Source organism: Bubalus kerabau, chromosome 5, assembly GCF_029407905.1.
Source record: "Bubalus kerabau isolate K-KA32 ecotype Philippines breed swamp buffalo chromosome 5, PCC_UOA_SB_1v2, whole genome shotgun sequence".
Taxonomy (NCBI): Eukaryota; Metazoa; Chordata; class Mammalia; order Artiodactyla; family Bovidae; genus Bubalus; species Bubalus kerabau.
In genome coordinates, this window is record NC_073628.1 from 78,392,532 (window position 1) to 78,414,576 (window position 22,045).

The window sequence follows — 22,045 nt, forward strand, 5'->3', positions numbered from 1 at the left end:
GAAAGTACATACTGAAAATGGGTACCACTTTCTTAGGAATCCCTGGTGGCTCAGATGGTAAAGTGTTTGCCTGCAATGCGGGAGACCTGGGTTCGATCCCTGGGTCGGGAAGATCCCCTGGAGAAGGAAATGGCAACCCACTCCAGTATTCTTGCCTAGAAAATTCCATGGATGAAGGAGCCTGGTGGGCTACAGTCCATGGGGTTGCAAAGAGTCGGACATGACTGAGTAGGATTATGATCTCCAGAAAATATCCAGTAAGACACTCGTTTTTGAAAGGCATTAATTTTGGACTTGATACAGCTAGTGTTATATCAACATACTCCTTTTGTTAGAAAAAGTTCCCACGTGTGATGGTAGTAGGTCTCAGTTTGGCCCCATTGGAATAAAACCATAAGCCAAATTTGTTAGATGGCAAAGATTGTGGATTGCACGGGTCACACAGTTCAGAGTTACTTTTCTACAGCCCCACTCCGTAACTGTGACTACATATAAATACATGGCTATCTTAATGATTGATTCTCTTACCCAAACAGGCAGAACTTTCCTAGAGCCTATAGGAAGAGGAAAACCATGATCTGGATGATAAAAAGGAAGATCTGCACTCCCAAATTCCTTCTCCCCTGGCTTCCTCCTAGATCTCATGGGACAGCAAGAACCGGTTTCCTTGGTCCTGACAACACCATGGAGTGACCCAGGTGGACACTATTCATGAAGTGGATTTGCATCACAACTGAAGAACCCTGAGTTTAGAGAACCCAAACATCTGTAATGGGCTGCAAGCGTGCCTCGCTGAACTTTGCCCAAGGGGAGACACTGGAAAAAAAAAAAGTCTTCCAGGATTCCTGCTAGTAGGGATTCATTTCATTATTCTGGGATTAAAGTATTTTTTTCTCTTTGACATTAAAATGTAAACAGCTCTAGAAAGTGAGCATCTTAACCCCTTATTGACAAAGTGGCTAGCAAAAAAAAAGCCATTAGTAGACCTGGGTTCAAATCCCAGCTTGATACCTCCTAGCTGGTGAGACTTGAGAAAGTTCCTTCCTTTCTTTAAGCCTCAGCCTCTTCATTTGTAAAATGTGGGTGATGCTACCCATAGTATTTTGGGGAATAGGAACTAGTACCAAGCAGTGTGCTGTTATTATTAGCTCAACATGTCAATATTAGTTCAATTATCTAACTGGATCCCGACAGAATGAGACACCAAATGGGAGCACTTCATGGGAGTTCAGTCTGCAGTAGAGGTTCTCAAAGCATATTCTGTGGAGTCATAGATCTTTCCACCATTGTTAGGCATAATTAAAAAGGGAGACTGAGGTCAGATGCATCTGGGGAAGTGAAGGGGTTAGGTCAAGTTGCTCTATTATAGGACTTCTCAGAGCCTTTAATAATGCATCTTGTAAACATCTAAGAGGGGAATTTACTATGTAAACATATAACTATGAGCTTGCTTTCTCTCTTTAATCATTTCTTAAGGATAAGTATTCCTTAGTGTTTCCAGTTGGAAGTTCTGGCTTGGAGGATCAAGTTCTGTCTGGAGAATGTAGAACCTGGTGGTCCCTCTGTGTGTCAGGTCATGAGGAAGATCCTGAATCTAAAGTAGCAAGGGGTAGAGCTGGGGGAAAGGTTGACACGTGGTGGATGCCCAAAGTGAGCAGAAGCACCTAGGAAGGTGAGAGAAGAGAGGATTGCAGGCAAAGACTATCATCTTCAGAGTTATAATTAGGGCAACTTACTGAGTTGGCTCAATCCTTTGGATGCTAGTCACCAAATCCTAGAAGCTATCCGAGAGGCTATGCACTGCCTCAGAGAAGAAATACACTTGGGAAATATTGGGTTAAATAAGCTTTTTTATTATAAGATTTCTCACTGATGTGCATGGTGAATCTCTAAGAGGGGGACCCAAGCCCTTTCAGGTGGAATCAAGTAAGACACAGAAGAGAAGAGAGGGAAGGAATCAGGAAGAAGAGAAGGAAAATGAGGAGAATAGCCTGGGGATGGTAGGGAACCTCGTGCGCTCTTCAGAGTCACCACCACCATCATTTCCTCTGATTGACGTCTCTGTTGACCTGTGAGCTTTGCCCTCTCCCCTCTCCAGACCAAGATGGGCACTCATCTAGTGTGATGCAGCTGCCAGGCACCGTCTCAGGACCCACAAGGTGTGGGATGGAGAGAGGGAGAGATCTGGGAAATGATCTACTCTCCTAAGCCTTGGCTCTGTCAGTGCCTAGGTGACCTTTGGTCTGTGGCAGCTGCTTAATAAATATTGGCTTAATTAAACAGAATGTATATGGCATCTCAGAGGGAGACAGAACCCTGACCTTTGCTTATCCATAGCCCTGGAGCACTGTCATTGTGAGAATTATGAAGTTATATATTAAATGAATATATGTATGAAATATACCATATGTTTTTCTTTGAGAAAAATGGAGCCATACAGGATAGCACTAATAATAATAATATCGAGGAGCATGTTGCCTTGTTTTAGTAATAGAGACATTTTACAATGGTTGCTGCTGCTGCTGCTAAGTCGCTTCACTCGTGTCCGACTCTATGTGACCCCATAGACGGCAGCCCACCAGGCTCCCCCGTCCCTGGGATTCTCCAGGCAAGAACACTAGAGTGGGTTGCCATTTCCTTCTCCAATGCAGGAAAGTGAAAAGTGAAAGTGAGGTCGCTTGGTCGTGTCCAACTCCTAGTGACCCCATGGACTGTAGCCTACCAGGCTCTTCCATCCATGGGATTTTCCACAAGAGTACTGTAGTGGGTTGCCATTGCCTTCTCCACTACAATGGTTGGGCACAACTCAAAGTCCATCTACCATTGTCCTGTGTTACTATGTTAATCCTTCCTTATCTTCACTTTTTTTTTTTGATAGAAGTACATACTTAAATTATTTAAGTTGCACCTTTTCCACAAATATCCCTTTTTCTGAATGCTTCAGGATCTAATCCAGAATGTTACACTGCCATTTACTCATTTTGTCTTTTTACCCTCATCTGGTCTGTGATAATTTACTACTGTTTCTATTTTTACCGAAAATATATTCTTTTTTAAAAAATATATCTTCTTGGCTGCGAGGCATGGCATGTGGGCTCTTAGTTCCTTGACCAGGGATTGAGCCTGCAATCAATCAGAAGGGCAGAGTCTTCCTCACTGGACTTCCAGGGAAGTCCTGAAAATACATTCTTTTAAAAAATTGAGATATAATTGACATAAAATATTAATTTAAGGTGTACAATATAATGCTTCCATATTTGTATATATTGCAAAATGATCCCCACAATAAGTCTAGTTAACATTTGTCACCATACATAATTAGAAATTTTTTCCTTCAAAGCAGAACTTTGAAGTCTGCTCTCTTAGAAATCTTGGAGTATGTGATAGAGTATTATTAACTATGTCACCATGCTGTACATTTTTTATTACATCCCCAGGACTTATTTGTTTTATAATTGGAAGTATGTACCTGCTGAGTCTCTACCCATATCACATACTATATTTGTATTTCTCTGACTTATTTCATTTAGCACAATGCTCTCCAGGTCCATTCATGTTGATCCAAATTGCCTGATTTCATTCTTCTGTATGGCTGAGTTATATACAATATCCACTGTATACATGTACCACACATTCCTTATCCATTTGTCTCTTGATGAACACTTAGGCTGTTTCCATATCTTAGATACCATAAATAATGCTGTAGTGAACATGGGACTTCCCTTCATCTCTAATAACTTTCCAAAGGTCAGGAAGCCCAAACTCTTCCCACCCAGATACTCCTGTTTCTCTTAATAATTCATAGAACATACGTTATCTAAGGAATCCTGTGATAAAGCAACAATTCCTTTTAAATATAAATTTGAATATTGACAAAGACTTTTTACAAGCAAGGCCTGTGATCACAGGGAAGGTTAGAACTTAAGTTGAGGGCTTCTAGTGAGCTAGGGGCCCCTGGGTTGGAGCAGCCAGTGTGTGCTAAGGATGCCTACATCTAGAGATCTAGGGTGTGGTAAGGGAGCTTCAGAAAGACCGAGTTCTTTAGCAATGCTGTGGACTGATTATATCCTCCTAAAATTCTTATGTTGAAGCCCTCACCCTCATGGACTATATTTGGAGAGCATCTCCAACTCTCTCTCTTTCTCTGTCTCTCTCTCTCTCATTGACATATAAGGATATAGTGAGAAGGTGGTCATCTACAAGCCAGAAAGAGAGTTCTTATTATGAATCAAATTGGCTGGCATCTTGATCTTGAACTGCCAGCCTCCAGAGTTGCAAGGAAATAAACTCCTGTTTTTTAAACCACCCAGTCTGTGGTATTTTGTTAGGGCAGCCTGAACTGACCAATACAAGTAGCAGAGCGGCAGTTTGTTTCTGAAATTTGACACGAAACAATGAATTCCCAAGAACCTTCTTCATATCAGTGTCTCAAATGGCAATGAGAAGAACTGGGCTCCTTTTGCTTGGCTTTTGCCCAGAGTCTTTCCTCCTACTCTTTTTATTTAAGAAGACACCTTTCCATAGACATGTACCCATTTGGGGTGTAAAAGGGGAGCTTTCTTTCTCCATCTGTTTCCTCTCTCTCCTTGCTTCTCTATCCTTTCGGTTGCATTACCGTACATTAAGTGCACAGGAAAGGATGTGCTGGGGACATGCTGATGCTTTGATGTATGGGTAACAGGCCATGTTTGTAGAATGGCAAGGAAAAAATATGTGCTGAGGTTCTTCCTCAACAAATGCTAAGCTACCCATACTTCCTAGCAGGAAGTTCATACCCATGCCGTGGTTTAAAACTCAGGAAGGACATCTGTGGTGAGAGAGCTTACAAAAGCAGATGTATTTTTTTTTTTCTTTTTGAATTGCTGGGAGACTAAGTTGATTATTTGGAAAAAAAATAGCATCTATTTATACATGTAGAAATACACAGATTTTAAAAAATTGATCGCTTCATGGCAGTGAGTATACACAATGCTCTGCCACTTTGAATAAATAATTGAACTTGACATTTCCTTGAGATCCTGGGTCTCTTCTCAGGCCCTCTGTTCACCTCCTACCCAGTCAGGGAATAGTCTGGGTGATGAAGAGCTGAATCATGGGAGGGATGGAAAAGCCCCATCGTTTTTAAATTTTTTTTTTTTTTTTTATGGTGGTGGACATAAAGAAATCAAAGATGGCGCTAAGTGTCTTCTGTTTCCTCATAAACGTCAGATCAGGGTCCAAATGACTTATTTTTAACAACACAAGCTGCTGACCTGTCCTCAGAGAATCAGAGTTTTCATCGGAATTCTCAGGAGTGGGGCTGTGGCCAGCAGGAGGGATAGAGGAAAACCTGATGTCCTTGGCAGTTGAGCGACCACACCAATTTAGATTCTGGAGGCCTTGGAGCAATTAGCAGATCAGCATGCCATCTGCGGGCATTAATTGATGCCCTGGCCACCTGCTGCTCGGGGCGAGTTTTGTTTGACAAGTGGCAGATGAGAATAGAAGGTCAAGTAGCAGTGAAGATGATCACTGGCCTCCCCTCTAATGAGTGTCTACTATGCCAGCCATTGCACCCTTATGTTGTCTAAGCTTGGTACCAGGATTTAGCATTATTATAGCATTATATAGCAACACAAGCCCTGTTAACTTGCCCATTTTCAGATGAGAAATACAGTCTCAAAAAGTGACTTGCCCAATGTTATATGGCTGAGAAGTAACAGACCTGGGCTGAGTGCATTAGTCTGCCCTTCTTCTGCTCTGCCAAATTGCCACTGTAAATAAGATGAATAGCCTGTACTTTAAGGGCTCCCCAAATTAATGGAAGTCCTGCTTTCCTTATTCTTCAAAGTTGGCAGACTTGATGGAGAAAGGCACTTTTATGAGTGTAAGACTATTCACAGACAATAGACAGAATTGCCAAATTGCAGAGTGTAAGAACTAGTACCAGAAGAAGGGTCACAGAATAACAGGTTTAATAACAACTTCTGCAAACCTAGGATGATATGATCTAGGGGTCTTGGGGACAAAAGGTGATGTGATCACACCCACTAGGTTTAAATTACATGAGGGCAGAGACTTAGTCTTATTTACTGCTCTAAATAGTGCCATATACAGAGCAGATGTTCAAAAATTATTTATGAAATGAATGAACACTATACAGATATATAAAGAACTCCTGGCTGATTCACCAGTCCCCACCTGCCTCCCCATAACATTTCATTTGTATGAGTACCATTTACTAACATGTGATGAACTAGTGCTCAGCCTTTCCACGTTGGTAGTCCATTTTGAAGGACTAGAATATTTGGCTGCACACTTGCAGGGATTAAACCTTTTTAAGGCCAGACCCAATGAGCTAATAATAACTAATACACAATTACTACTTTAGGACAAGAACTCACATCATTTGAATAAGCATCCACAGTTTCCAGATAGTTCACATTTTCACTATGCAGTTATTCTTGGTTAGACACTTTTCTAGTGCATCTTATCTCCCATCACAGAAGCTAAAATAGTCAGACACTTGCTTTCTCAGATTCTCTTGCAGATAGGGCCTGACCATGTGATTCAATATTGGCCAATGGGATTTTAGGGACATGTGACTTTAGAAAAAAAGAGGTTCATGGGAAATTCTTTGCTGACCATTATCATATTTATCTTTGAAGATTGGAACTATGGCAGCCATTCTGCATCCATGGGGATAGATGCTTAAAGATTAAGTCAAAGGCTTAGGTTTGAAGATAGAATGATGTAATTGAGCTTCTGAACCAATCTTTGAACCACCTTCCTCCAGACTTTTTGTTATGCAAGATAATAAACATTCTTATACCTTATTCACTTTAGTTAGGTGATGTTATTAGCAGACAAAAGTTTCTCTGAGTACCCTTACTGTTTGGACAGAACTACTTGTGGCCCAGTAGCACTTTCTTATACACTTATGAAATAAATTTCCCATGTTTTCTAGTAATAAGTGATTTTTCTTTGGTGCAAGCTTGGCATTACTCCCTGCTCTACACAATTTGTCTTTCCACTCAGCTCAATGATTTAACCTGGGAACATAGATGTTAGAGTACTTACATGCATCAAGCATTCTATTTTTTTCTTTTAAATTTAAGTATAGTTGATTTATAATATTGTGTTAATTTCAGGTATACAGCAAAGTGATTCTGTTGTATACATGTATACATATACACATATGTATATATTATTTTTCAGATTCTTTTTCATTTAGGTTATTATAAGATATCAAATATAGTTTCTTGTACTACACATTAAGTCCTTGTTGTTTTCTATTTTATATATAGTAGTGTGTGTAGGTTAATTCCAAATGCCAGTCGGACACGACTGAGTGACTGAACTGAACTGAACTGAACTGAATGCCTCCCATCCCCTTTCCCGTTTGGTAACTATAAGTTTGTTTTCCGTGTTTACAAATGTCTTTCTGTTTTGTAAATAATTTTATTTGTATCATATTTTAGATTCCACATAATATCATGTATCCATATTATATGATACCACATAAAATTTGTCTTTCTCTGTTTGACCTACTTTTAAACATTGTTCACAATGTGACGGGGTACCTGTGAAGTGCTTAGGGTCTATCATGGTGTCATGCTGATTGCAAACAAAACTGTGTTGAAATGCCTCTGGGTCTTCTGTTCCATAGACTGTATCTTCCTTGGGGGCTAGAAGATAACTTACTGATCATGACTGCCCCACGGTTTAGCCAAGTACATACTCTATAACCTTAATAATGATCAAGATGCATTGAGTGCTTATTTTGTGTTGGGCATGGCTTTAATTATTTTTGAGATATTAACTCATACAACTTTAAAATATCCAAAGAGATGGTAACTCTGAATGCGAACCAGACAGGATGGCTCAGAGCCCATTATATTCCACCTCTTACTAATAAAAACTTCCAGATAAATGTTAGTTGAATTGAACAGAATTGAAATGGCTCCTTGACATGTTCTCTATGTCAGAGGCACTCAGTAAATATTTGTTGAGTCCAGTCCAGCTCCTACTCAATTACTCAGGATAAACCAGGGAAGAATCTCTGGAGAGACTGTGCTTTGAGCAAGGCTCCGAAGAAGACAGCTGCTCATGGGCACACTAGAGCCATTTCCCCTGGGGTCACCTGCTCAGGTTTAGCCCAGGCCCTGACTCAGCAGATGATTTCTGTGCGGCAGGCCAAGGGGAGTGAGTGCTGACTTTAACCTCATGCCTACTGGAAGAGAATCTCTTTGGCAAATCTAAACTCTCCGCTGGCAGACTGAACAGAAGGCTGGAATAACTAGATGCTTCTCCCTGGTGCTTAGGGTTGGGATTTTACTCTCTTCTTTTCTCCCCATGCCTGAAAGCTGGGAGAGAGCTGTGGCTGAGGGAGGGGACTAGAGAGGTTCTCTCTTAGGGCACTCCACTCACAGCATCAACAAGGAAGGAGGCAGGGGTTGTGTGTTCAAGATATAGCAATGTGAGGGGGCTACTAAGAATGGGAAAGCTGGTAGCTCATCATACATATAATTACATTTATGAAATTATGTATATAGATTTTGTCTTTCAGGAGTTTATAACATGTGATATATGATGATATGAGGAGGATATGTATTTAAAAAAATGCCAACATCTATAGGAAATATACACAGATACATAGCTGGCACTAGTGGTAAAGAATCCACCTGCCAGTGCAGGAGACACAAGAGACATGGGTTCAGTCCCTGGGTCAGGAAGATTCCGCTGGAGAAGGAAATGGCAACCCACTCCAGTATTCTTGCCTGGAGAATCCCATGGACAGAGGAGCCTGGTGGGCTACAGTCCATGGAGTCGCAAAGAGTCGGACATGACTGAGCACATCCACACATGGGAGATATATATATATAAATATATGTGTATATATATTTATGTGCATGTGTATGTATATATATATATATGGTTGAGGAGTAGGATGTGAGAAAAGGAGGTGAAGGTCCGCAATTGTAGGAACTTTGAGCTGGAGAAGACCTATGGTCTCCATGACAATGGGATTTATTTCTGCCTACTCCTCTTGCCCATGGCTGACTTGTAGAGGCAGTCTTGTTGAATCTCATTTCTGTCCTTGGAGGGTGGGAGTTTACCAGCACAAGCCTACCACCTGCCCTTTCCACGGTGTGAGCGTGGGCATGAGTAAGCCCCCAAGGTGTCTGCTCACTCCCTCTCCATTTATCATGACCTCCTTACCCCCAAACAGCTGTGATAGGCTTTCTGTTTCATATGTTGCTGAAATGATTTAAAGGTGCTGAAATATGTGACTGGATTTAGCTGTGGGCAATACTATCTGAGCTCATAAGTGATTGTACTCATAGCATTTGAGTGGATGGAGCTGTTTTCCCAGGACCTGTAGGACGTTTCTATTTCCAGCGCTCAGCCCAGTGCCCCTGCTCATGGGGACTGTATGGGCTCAGGTGATTCCAGGTGCGACCAGCAGCCCTACTTGTGGCCTTCCCTGCAGGGTAATTGTTTCCCTGCCATGTGACCGCAGCCTCTCGCTGTCTAGAGCTGATAACAGGGCCATAAATCTCCCTTCAGTCTGCAACTTGACGCCCAAAACCTCAGCCCAGGGTTGATGTGGAAAAACCAGATAAGACATCTTGATGGGCTGTTTTCAAGCTGTCCCAGGAGGTACAGGGGAATCTTGGTAGCTTGCAGACAGGGATGGCACTCCTCCAGGCACTGTCTACCCTGCCAAGCAAATTCCCGTGTGATGGATGAATGGTGTTACCTACTGATAACATCTACCTGGTGGTTCTGCATCGGCCTTCTGAACTTGTCAGCAGTTTTGAGGATGCTGCTTCTTGAAATAACATAATAGGATTTGGCAGAATTGGAGGAGAACATGTTTGGGATTGTGCTGGCCCTGAAGAGAGCAGGGGAATTAATGGGCTACTACCTACGAGATGGAGTCCAAATGTCTTGATTGATTTAGCTTTCAAGACTCCCCCAAATCTGGTCCTTTCCTTCCACATTCAGAGGAGTAATTTCTGGCAGTGAGTACATGGGTGCTCAGTCGTGTCCTACTCTTTGTGGCCCTATGGACCAGGCTCCTCTGTCCATGGGATTCTCCAGGCAAGAATACTGGACTGGGTTGCCATTTCCTCTTTCAGGGGATCTTCCTGACCCCAGGAATTGAACCCACGTCTCCCGCATTGGAAGGCAGATTCTTTACTGTTGAGTCACCTGGAAAGCTCTGGCAGTGAGAGTTCTCCATAAATAATGTTTGCTGCCTCTGATGACTGAGTGGTTCAGGTAGAGGTTAGTTGGTCACTTTTCAGGATATCATTAGGAATTAATGAATAAGAAGGGGTTGTTGCAGTTGGCAACTTTTTTTTTTCTCTTCTACTAATGAGTTAATTTTTTGATTAAAAAAATTTTAGTTTGTATTGGAGCATAGTTGATTACAATGTTGTGTTAGTTTCGGGTGTACAATAAGTGATTCATTTACACATACACATGTATCTATTCTTTTTCAAATTCTTTTTCCTTTTAAGTTATTACAGAATATTGAGCAGAGTTCTCTGAGCTATACAGTAGTCCCTGTTGGTTATTTATATATATATTTATATATATATTATATATGTTTGTTGGCTATTTTATATATAGAAATGTGTACATGTCAATCCCAAACTCCCGATCTATCCCTCCCCCTCACTCTTTCCCCCTGGTAACCATAGCGCTTGACAACTTGTAAGAGGCATTTCCATTATGAGATTTTATGGCTTATTCCTATAGCTGCATAAATTTTTAGGTGTAAGTAAGTGTCTCTCTACTGGAGTACAGTAAATAAATTAAGTCTTAATGCATAATGCAAGCTTTGTATGTAACAACTTGACATCTTTCCTATGTATCTAGAATGGTACTATTTATGTATTATCCTTGAGAGAGAAAAAAAGTCATTCAAAGCATTTTCTGTGTTCTGTGTTTTAGAGGAGGAATCCTGGCTGAGAAAGTCATGACTTTAAGGGAAAAGGCAAAGTTTTGTCTAAATGAAGGAATTATTACCAAAGATAGAATTGCTTACAGAAGCCCAGGTACGTGGGATGGCTGGAGAGAAAGGGAGAGAATAAAACTATTTTTAGGCTGTAGATCATCTCATTCACTAAAACACAAACACAGGTATGCATAGTTGTATAGCATGGTAGCATTTGGTGATCTTGTTCATTGACCATGTCTGGCCAATAAGATGGCCTCCCTGTGAACTTGATAACTGATGAAGTTGGTAACATAAAGATGTCCAGGCAAAGTTTGGTAAACTGACTCCAGGTCATGCCATCTTCTCGTGTTAATACTATTTATTCCCCACTAGTGGTCCAGCCCATCATGACAAATGGTACAATGACCTTCAGAGAGGGAAGCCTATGGTGGGCCTCCCAGAAGGGCTACACCTTGAAGTCATTTTGATGTCTTCATCTCAATTAGGTTAAGCCCACAAAAAACTGTGTCAAAGGGGAGCACAGCCAGAATGTGCTGGGAGATCATGATAAACACTCCTGATGCTTTGCAGCTGGCCCATCATCTGTGCATTTCACAATAAAATTTTATGATACATCCAGACACCCAGCTGCTTGTGTTCATGGGGACAGCGTTTCCTCTGCTACACCATTCAGATCTGCCCCGCCTGGGACTCATTTCCCTTTTCCTCCAACTTCTTTCAAATGACAATGAAACTCCATTATCACACAGCTCCTGGGACAGCATTTGAGGAATGTCAGATCCAGAAAAATGTTCTTTAAAGGCAACTTCATTTTATTGGACATGGAGAAACGATTCCATGGTGCCTAGTAAGCCATAGGATTATTTGGAGCTCTGGGAAGCATTTTAGAAAAGGGCCATGCATCCCTGTGTTAATTACAAAACCCTAACCCACTTCAAGTGGGCAGGGCCCCCTAATTTCTGGTGTAGTATAGCATCGTGCTTAAGAGAGTGAGAAAAATGGTCCAGATGAACCTATTAACAGGGCAGGAATAGAGACGCAGACAGAGAATGGACATGTGGACCCAGAGGAAAGGGGAGGGTGGGATGAATTGGGAGAGTATCATTTACAGGTATTCACTACCATGTGTAAAATAGATAGCTAGTGCAAGCCTGCTGTGTAGCAAGGTAGCTCAGCTAGGTGCTTGCTGATGACCTAGTGGGGGTGGAATTGGGGGATGGGAGGGAGGCTCATGAGGGAGGTGTGTTTTATATATATATATATATATATACACACACACATACATACACATGGTTGATTCACATTGTTGTACAGCAGAAACTAACACAACATTGTAATTATAGTCCAATAAAAAAAAAAGAAAGTGGGCTTGGATATAAGACAGACCTGTCTTTACATCTCAGCTCACTACTTATTCTGAACCTGGTTTCCTCACTTGTAGAATGAAAATACCTATACACACCTGCAGGGTTATGATAACGGACTGAGAAGCTGCACGTAAAGTACTTAGCACCGTGACTGGCACCCGTGAACACTTGGGAGAGTGTGGCTGCTGTCATTATGTATCGGGTGATTAGGCTGCTTTCTAGGAATTACATGCTATAGGTTATCTGGTTCAACTTTCCACCTGATACACAGCCTCCCTTCCCAGCAAAGAATTCTCCAAGTGAAAGATTTGTATTTTTACACTGAGGGCATTCACAGTGACATTAATAAAGCCATGCCTTTTTGCCCACATACAGGGACAATCCTGCCCCAGATCATTGCACCAGTTCCAAGGTTGCTGTTTTCTGGTAGTTTCATCCAAAGCCTTCCTTCCCTTGCAGAGGTCGAACCACTAGAGCTTTTCTTTCCCTCTCTTTAAATTTAATTTTTAATTTTGCAAGGTATTTGCATTTTCTCTTTGCAAAAATTAAAATATTACACATAAGACTACAATTTCTTTTGACCAGTACCTCAGTTCTCTCATTCCTTTCTCTTCTTCTTTGCCCTCAACTCCAAGATAACCACTGTGGTTATATGATAGTCCTTCACCAATGGCAAAAAAAGAAATTCTTGAAACCCCAACGGTGTGAAAACTGAGGAATTTTAAATCTTATTTAAAAAATAGTGTTGAGAGAGACTCCAAAAGAACCTAAAAAAACCTTTCCCATGTATATTAGCTGTATGCCTGTGAGCTCAGTTGTGTCTGACTCCTTTCGACCCCAGGGACTATAGCCGCCAGGCTCTTCTGTCCTTGGGATTCTCCAGGCAAGGATACTGGAGTGGGTTGCCATTTCTTTCTCCAAGGGATCTTCCTGACCCAGGGATAGAACCTGCATCTCTTATGTCTCTTGCATTGGCAGGTGGGTATACTCCTATATAAAAAAATAGAAAGAAAAGAACTGTTCCTAAATACTTTCATATTTAACAAAACACAAAAACATCCAAGTAAATACACAATTTAATTTTTTAATCTTTCAAAATATGCTTTAGTACAGCAAAATTAAATATTTACTATCCCTTTCTTACTAGATCATGGTTTTTCAGCCTCTCCAATATAAGTGTTTGGGGCTGGAGAATTCTTACTTGTATGGAGTTTTCCTGTGCAATGGAGGGTGTTTAGCAACATCCCTGGCCTCTGCCCACTAGATGCCAATAATGCTTGTCACGGTCATGACAACCAAAATGTCTCCAGATGTTTCCAAATGTCCCCAAGGCAGAAGTCGCCCCTGATTGAGATCCATTGTGCCAGATCCTTTACTCAATAATTCTTTCCCAGTATTTCAGTGAGTTGCTATAGGTTCATTTTGCTTTGTCTTGGATAATTCACACAGCAAGAGGCACTTATTCTGCATTAAGTCCTTCGCCCCAAAGCCCCATGTCTTTCTGACTTTATGGTTCCATGTTTTACTGCCAGCCTCTTTGCACTAGAAGGAACCTAGGAACCCTGGAGCTTAAGACAGAGAAAGCTTTCCTACTAATCCTTGGCTCAGAAGGTAAACAATCTGCCTGTGATGCTGGAGACCTGAGTTCAATCCCTAGGTTGGGATGATCTCCCAGAGAAGGAAATGACAACCCACTCCAGTATTCCTGCCTGAAGAATCCACATGGACAGAGGAGCCTGGGGGGGGGTGGCTATAGTCCATGGGGTTGCAAAGAGTTGGATGACTGAACGACTAAGCACAGCACAGTCCTTATTGAAATAGTCTGTTCTCTGCTGAGATGTCTTTAAGCCCCTTCCATCTCTCTCTCTCTCTCTCTCTCTCTCTCTCTCACACACACATGCAACACCCACAGGCTTAGATTTATAAAGACTTTTCCCTGCACAGAGTAACTTCATGTCAAAGGCTCCTCCTAAGCCTGCATTTGCATCTGTCATGATTGCTCTTTTCTGTCCCCCAAATCAACTCTCCTAAATTTTTCTAATTATTCCCAATTCAAGTGACTCACAATTCTGAGCTTTTTACAATTTTGGTAAGACCTGCAAAAACCAACCTAGATATATTATTGAATAGAACACTGGGGAAAAAAAACTAGCATAAGTGGAGGGTTGATTCCATATTCTACATTGAATCCAAAATTTATAGCTGCCAAAGGGCCTGACTGTCCACGCTGTCCCCATGGACTCGGGGATTTTCCTGTGCAGCATTCTCCTTTGGCTGCCTTGTGTGGTGCAGGGTCGCTCTGGGTATTGGCAGGAGAATCCCTGGGACACCCGTTCTGACCTAGGAAGTATTATAGCTCTTTCAGCAGAACTTATATCTCTAGCAATGATGTAATAATATAGGAAATATCCCTTCAGTGTCCACTGTGGGGCACCTCTGGATATTACCCCAGCCAGAAATGCCTTTTGGGTCTTTTCATGTCCCCAGGAGCCCTGAGAGCCCCCAAACCACCTTTGCAACATCTTCTCTAGACTCTGATATAGTGTCACTGATTATCTTGCTGGGAGAAGGACTGAATCTCCTCCTAACCCAGCTGCCTTTCTCTCCAAGGCTCAGTGCCCCCCACTGAGACGTACAAGGAATCAGCCCCAATAAATTCTCAGAAACACTGAATAGAAATATTCAAATTACTCAGGCTCTCAGGCACAGGAAACACTGCCCTCCTGCATCCCAGGAGAAAAACTTCTCTTATCCACAGAACCCAGATGGTTGCACTGCGTCAACCTCACACCACCATGCCCTTTCCTCCCCATCAGACAATAAGTTCTATGAGAGCTGGAGAGTCTGTTGTTCACCTTTGGCTTCCCAGTACAGATGCCAGTGCCTGGAACAGAATACCTTCTCAGTAAGTACTTAATGAGTAGAATCATAGTCTCAAGAGTATCTGAATTTTACAGTCCCTGAGTTGCTGCCAGGAGAACCAGGCAGATGAAAATAAGAGCTCTGAATACTTACACCAGACAGAAGACTTAACCTAACTGGTTTCCCATCCTGGATAAAGCTAACAGATGTTTCTGTAATTCCGCATTTGTTTTCCAGTCCTATTTTTGTTTTGGCCAACCACGGATCAATGAAAGGCAAGAAGACTGGCTTCCCTCCACACTTTTCTTCAAGATCTCTCAGAGCTCCAAGGCAATCTTGGAGCCCAGAGTAGTCCCAACATTCATTGGTATTGCCAGGTCGCACATTCACCCCACCTTCTTTTCCTGCCAAGTTGCCAAAACTTAATTGCAAAGCATGAAGGTGCTGTGGGCTCAGACAGGCTGGAACCGAGGCACGATTTTGTTTACTAGATCCTTACCCTTGCCACAGTCAGCCCAAAACACCTTCACTTGTCAACTAGTACACTGACAATAGGCAATAGGTTGAAAGTAGATTTCAAGGGACTTTCCTAAGTCTGAGTGAAAGTGTTAGTCACTCAGTTGTGTCCAACTCTTTGTGACTCCATGGACTGTTGCCCACCAGGCTCCTCTGTCCATGGAATTCTCCAGGCAAGAATACTGGAGTGGGTTGCCATTCCCTTCTCCAGGGAATCTTCCTGACCCAGGTATCAAACCTGGGTCTCCTGCATTGCAGGGAGATTCTTTACCATCATCAGGGAAACCTATTACTGAGTACACATTGGCTATAATTTCAACATGGCTCAACTCAAGAACTCCTTTTCAATCTATGTTTCCTTTCAAATATGGACCACAGAAATATCTGGGCATTCTAATACTGTCAATGGAAGTAAAATTGTAGAGCAAATTTGGAAAAGAATTAGGCAGTGTCCATTAGAGTTTTAAGTGATCTTACTCTGTAACTTAGTATTCTGCTTCTCCCTTGGAAAACACATGTATGACTAAGGTAATAATAAAGGAATAAAACATGTACAAGGGATGTTCACTGCAGTGTTGTTTACAATGTTGAAAAATGGGCAACAAACAAAACACCCATCAACAGGGAAGGACAGAATAAACTAATATATTGTTGTTGTTTAGTTGCTAAGTCTTTTCTGACTCTTTGAGACTCCATGGAGTGTAGCCCACCAGGCTCCTCTGTCCATGGGGTTTTTCCAGGCAAGAATACTAGAGTGGGTTGCCATTTCCTTCTCCAGGAGATCTTCCTGACCCAGAGATTGAATCTGCATCTCTTTCATTGCAGGCGGATTTTAATGACTGTAATTAGAGAGTTAGGATTCCAAAGAAAACAAGATTTTGCCATTGTTGTTTAGTCACGAAGCCATGTTCAGCTCTTTGTGACCCCATGGACTATAGCCCTCCAGGCTTCTCTGTTCATGGGATTTTCCAGGCAAGAATACTGGAGTGGGCTGCCATTTCCTTTTCATATATATCCTACCAGTAAATACTAAATATTTGTTGTATATAGCAGTTGAAGTGCAATTAGCCTGTTTGTATTAGCATGGGTAGGTCTCTAAGACATATATTTTTTTAATGCAAATGTAAAGAACATAGCAGAAGTCCATTTGCTGAAAACACACACACACAACTTAAATTTTCTTTATAAATGCAGTAACGTTAGGCATGTAAATAGATTTAAAAAATGTACAGAATAAGTTCCTCCTGATGTGTGATTATCCAGGAAAAAGCAAAATGCATCTGTATGCAACTCACTGAGATACTGAAAAAGAATTATCAAGAAAAGAATCTGGAACAGCAGTTCTCAACCAGGGGCAATTTCTGCCTTGGGGATATTTGGGAATCTCTGGGAATGTCTGGAGACATTTGTTGTCAGGACTGAAACAAATATTATTGGCATCTAGTGGGTAGAGGCCAAGGATGTTGCTAAACAACCTACGTGGCACAGGACAACTCTATGCATGTAAGATTTCTCTGGCTCCAAATGCTAAAACTGGTGATGTTGAGAAACCATGGTCCAGTGAGAAAGGGATGGCAAATATTTAATTTTTCTGTTCAGTTCAGTCAGTTCAGTTGATCAGTCGTGTCCGACTCTTTGTGACCCCACTGACTGCAGCATGCCATGCTGCCCTGTCCATCACCAACTCCCTGAGCTTGCTCAAACTCATGTACATTGAGTTGGTGATGCCATCCAACCATCTCATCCTCTGTCGTCCCCTTCTCCTCCTGTCTTTAATCTTTCCCAGCATCAGGGTCTTTTCCAATCAGTCAGTTTTTTGTATCAGGTGGCCAAAGTATTGAAGCTTCAGCTTCAGCATCAGTCCTTCCAATGAATGAATATTCAGGACTGATTTCCTTTAGGATTGACTGGTTTGATCTCCTTGCAGTCCAAGGGACCCTCAAGAGTCTTCTCCAATACCACAGTTCAAAAGCATCAATTCTTCAGCGCTCAGCTTTCTTTATGGTCCAACTCTCACATCCATACATGATTACTGGAAAAACCATAGTTTTGACTAAATGGACCCTTGTTGGCAAAGTAATGTCTCTGATTTTTAATATGCTGTCTAGGTTGGTCATAGCTTTTCTTCCAAGGAGCAAGCATCTTTTAATTTCATGGCTGCAGTCACCATCTGCAGTAATTTTGGAGTCCAGGAAAATAAAGTCTGCCAGTGTTTTGTTTCCCCATCTGTTTGCCATGAAGTGATGGGACTGGATTCCATGATCTTAGTTTTCTGAATGTTGAGTTTTAAGTCAGCTTTTTCACTCTCCTCTTTCACTTTCATCAAGAGACTTTTTAGTTCCTCTTTGCTTTCTGCCATAAGAGCGGTGTCATGTGTGTATCTGAGGTTATTGATATTTCTCCCTGCAATCTTGATTCCAGCTTGTGCTTCATCCATCCTGGCATTTCATATGATGTAATCTGCATAGAAGTTAAATAGGCAGGGTGACAATATACAGCCTTGGCATACTGCTTTCCCAATTTGGAACCAGTACATTGTTCCTTGTCTGGTTCTAACTGTTCCTTTTTGATCTGTATATAGATTTCTCAGGTGGCAGGTAAGGTGGTCTGGTATTCCCATCTCTTGAAGAATTTCCCACAGTTTATTGTGATCCACACAGTCAAAGGCATTGGGTAGTCAATAAAAAAGTAGATATTTTTCTGTAATTATGTTTTTCTGTAATTCCCTAGCTTTTTCTATGATCCAACGAATATTGGCCATTTGATCTCTGATTCCTCTGACTTTTCTAAATCCAACTTGAACACCTGGAAGTTCTCAGTTCATGTACTGTTGAAGCCTGGCTTGGAGAATTTCGAGCATTATTTTGCTAGCATGTGAGATGAGTGCAATTGTGTGGTAGTTTGAACATTCTTTGGCATTGCTTTTTTTTGGGATTGGATTGAAAACTGACTTTTTCCAGTCCTGTGACCACTGCTAAGTTTTCCAAATTTGCTGACATATTGAGTTCAGCCCTTTAACAACATCATCTTTTAGGATCTGAAATAGCCCAACTAGAATTCCATCACTTCCACTAGCTTTGTTTGTAGTGATGCTTCCTAAGGCCCACTTGAGTTTACATTCCAGAATGTCTGGCTCTAGGTGAGTGATCACACCATCGTAATTATCTGGGTCGTGAAGATCTTTTCTGTATAGTTCTTCTGTGTATTCTTGCCGCCTCTTTTTAATATCTTCTGCTTCTGTTAGGTCCATTCTATTTCTGTCCTCTATTGTGCCCATCTTTGCATGAAACATTCCCTTGGTATCTTTAATTTTCTTGAAGAGATCTCTAGACTTTCCCATTCTATTGTTTTCCTCTATTTCTTTGCATTGATCACTTAGGAAGTCTCTCTCTCTCTCTCTCTCTCTTTTTTTAATCTCTCCTTGCTATTCTTTGGAGCTCTGCATTCAAATGGGTATATCTTTCCTTTTCTCCTTTGCCTTCAGCTTCTCTTCTTTTCTCAGCTGTTTTTAAGGCTTCCTCAGACAACCAATTTGCCTTTTGGCATTTATTTTTCTTGGGGATTGTCTTGATCACCTCTACTGTACAATGTCACAAACCTCCATCCATAGTTCTTCAGGAACTCTGTTTATCAGATCTAATCCCTTGAATCTATTTGTTACTTCCACTGTATAATCATAAGGGATTTGGTTTAGGTCATACCTGAATGGTTTAATTTTGCTGTAATAATTATTATTTTGAAATATTCAGAAATTAAAAATAATTTACTTACTTTGCTATTTTTGTGTTTTGTTAAATATGAAAATATTTAGGAAAATTTGTTTCTTTTCTTTTTTTAGTATAGAAGTATAGTTGATTTGGGCTTCCCAGGTGGCTCAAGGGTAAAGAATCCACCTGCCAATGCCAATGGAGATGCAGGAGATGTGGCTTTAATCCCTGGGTCATGCAGATCTCCTGGAGGAGGAAATGGCAACCCACTCCAGTACTTTCACCGGGGAAATCTCATGGACAGAGGAGCCTGGAGGTTTACCCTCCATAGGGTTGCAAAGAATCGGACGCAACCGAGCAAGCAAGCAAATAGTTGATTTATATACGAAAGGACTTTTTTTAGGCTCTTTTGGAATCTCTGTCTCTCAATACTATTTTTTAAAATAAGATTTTAAATTCTTCAATTTTCATACCATAGGGGTTTCAATAATTTATTTTTTGGAATTAGTGAAGGACTATTGTATAGCAATTATTGATTAAAAAATAAAAAGTGTTCTGTTTGAAATATTATGCTCAGAATTTTGAAGATAGTGTCCACACATTGGCATATCCTGTGAAGAGATTTTGCTGGAAATTCAGGGTATCATTATTATGGTTACAGAAAATAATCAGATTTGTCTTGTGGCATGGGCATTACTATCTGAAACAAAGTATGTATAGGTATTAAGACAGTGAAAAAACACTTTTTTAGGTCATTTCCCACCCCCCTAATTTATTATAAAAAATTTCCAAACATAAGTTGAAAGAATGTTACAATAAACACCACAAAGATTATACTGTATTTGTTTATCATATGTCAATCCACCTTTCTCTGTCTCCGTTCATCCAAAACTCCACCTTATTTTTTTTTTTTTAACTTTTTACTTTGTGCTGGGGTATAGCCAATAACAAATGATGTGATAGTTTCAGGTGAAGAGTGAAGGGACTCAGCCATTTGTATACATGTGTTCATTCTCCGCCATACTCCCTTCCCATCCAGGCTGCTGCATAGCATGGAGCAGAATTCCATGTGCTCTACAGTAGTTCCTTGTTGGTTATCCATTTTAAATATGGCAGTGTGTACCCACCCATTCAAATTCCCTGACTATTCCTTCCCCCGACCCTTCCCCTCAGCAACCGTAAGTTTGTTCTCTAAGTCTGTGAGTCTCTTTCTGTTTCATAAGTTCATTTGTATAATTTCTTTTTAGATTCCTCATATAAGGAATGTCATATATTTCTCCTTCTCTGCCTGCCTGACTTCACTCAGTATGACAATCTCTTGTGTTTGAGTGTCTCCTGTGGAGGTATGGGTCAGCAGTGGTCTGCCACAGGGGCAGGGGCTCTGGGAATAGTAGACCCGAGTATGGCATAAGCCCTCTTGAAGGAGGTATCCATTAACCCCACCACAGGGTGACCAGAACTTACACAGGACTGGGAAACAAACTCTTGGAGGGCACAAACAGAACTTTGTGAGCACCAGGGCCCAGGAGAAAGGAGCAGTGATCCCACAAGACACTGACCCAGACTTGCCCGTAAGTGTCCAGGAGTCTCCGGCAGAGGCTTGGGTTGGTGGTGGCCTGCTGCAGGGCTGGGGGTACTGAGTATAGCAGTACATGCATGGGGTCTTTTGAAGAAGATCACCATTATCTTCATTACCTTCACCCACAGTTTGCTGCTGCTGCTGCTACTGCTAAGTCACTTCAGTTGTGTCTGACTCTGTGCGACCCCAGACAGCAGCCCACCAGGCTCCCCCGTCCCTGGGATTCTCCAGGCAAGAACACTGGAGTGGGTTGCCGTTTCCTTCTCCAATGTGTGAAAGTGAAAAGTGAAAGTGAAGTTGCTCAGTCGTGTCTGACTCCTAGCGACCCCATGGACTGCAGCCTACCAGGCTCCTCCATCCATGGGATTTTCCAGGCAAGAGTACTGGAGTGGGTTATAGTTTGGACCCAGGTAAATAAGAGGGAGGGAACATGGTCCCACCCATCAACAGAAAATTGGATTAAAGATTTACTGAACATGGCCCCGCCCATCAGAACAAGACCCAATTTCAGTCAGTCTCTCCCATCAGGAAGCTTCCATAAGCCTCTAGTCATGTCTGACTCTTTGCTACCCCATGGACTATATAGTCTATGGAATTCTCTAGGCCAAAATACTGGAGTGGATAGCCTTTCCCTTCTCCAGGGGATCTTCTCAACCCAGGGATCGAACAAGTCTCACGCATTGCAGGCGGATTCTTTACCAGCTGAGCCACAAGGGAAGCCCCCTATCAGAGGGCAGACAGATTGAAAACCACAATCACAGGAAACTAACCAATCTGATCACATGGACCACAGCCTTGTCTAATTCAATGAACCTATGAGCCATGCTGTTTAAGGCCACCCAAGATGGACAGGTCACGGTGGAGAGTTCTGACAAAACGTGGTCCACTGGAGAAGGGAATGGCAAACCACTTCAGTATTCTTGCCCTGAGAACCCCATGAACAGCATGAAAAAGCAAAAAGATAGGACACTGAAAGAAGAACTCCCAAGGTTAGTAGGTGCCCAAAATGCTACTGGAGATCAGTGGAGAAATAACCCCAGAAAGAATGAAGAGATGGAGCCAA

At 41.7% G+C, this 22,045-nt stretch overlaps 1 long non-coding RNA gene across 2 annotated transcripts in view; it reads left to right on the top strand.

Annotated features, from left to right (window-relative positions):
• LOC129652869 (uncharacterized) overlaps positions 1 to 22,045 on the top strand; it is a 140,048-nt gene that overhangs the window by 27,259 nt on the left and 90,744 nt on the right. Inside the window, exon 3 of one of the 2 annotated variants that reach the window (XR_008714820.1) lies at positions 537 to 910. The exons of the other annotated variant lie outside the window; for it this stretch is intronic. This is a non-coding gene — a long non-coding RNA (uncharacterized LOC129652869). Of the gene's footprint in view, positions 1 to 536; positions 911 to 22,045 lie in introns of those variants that run through there. 2 annotated transcript variants of the gene reach the window in all.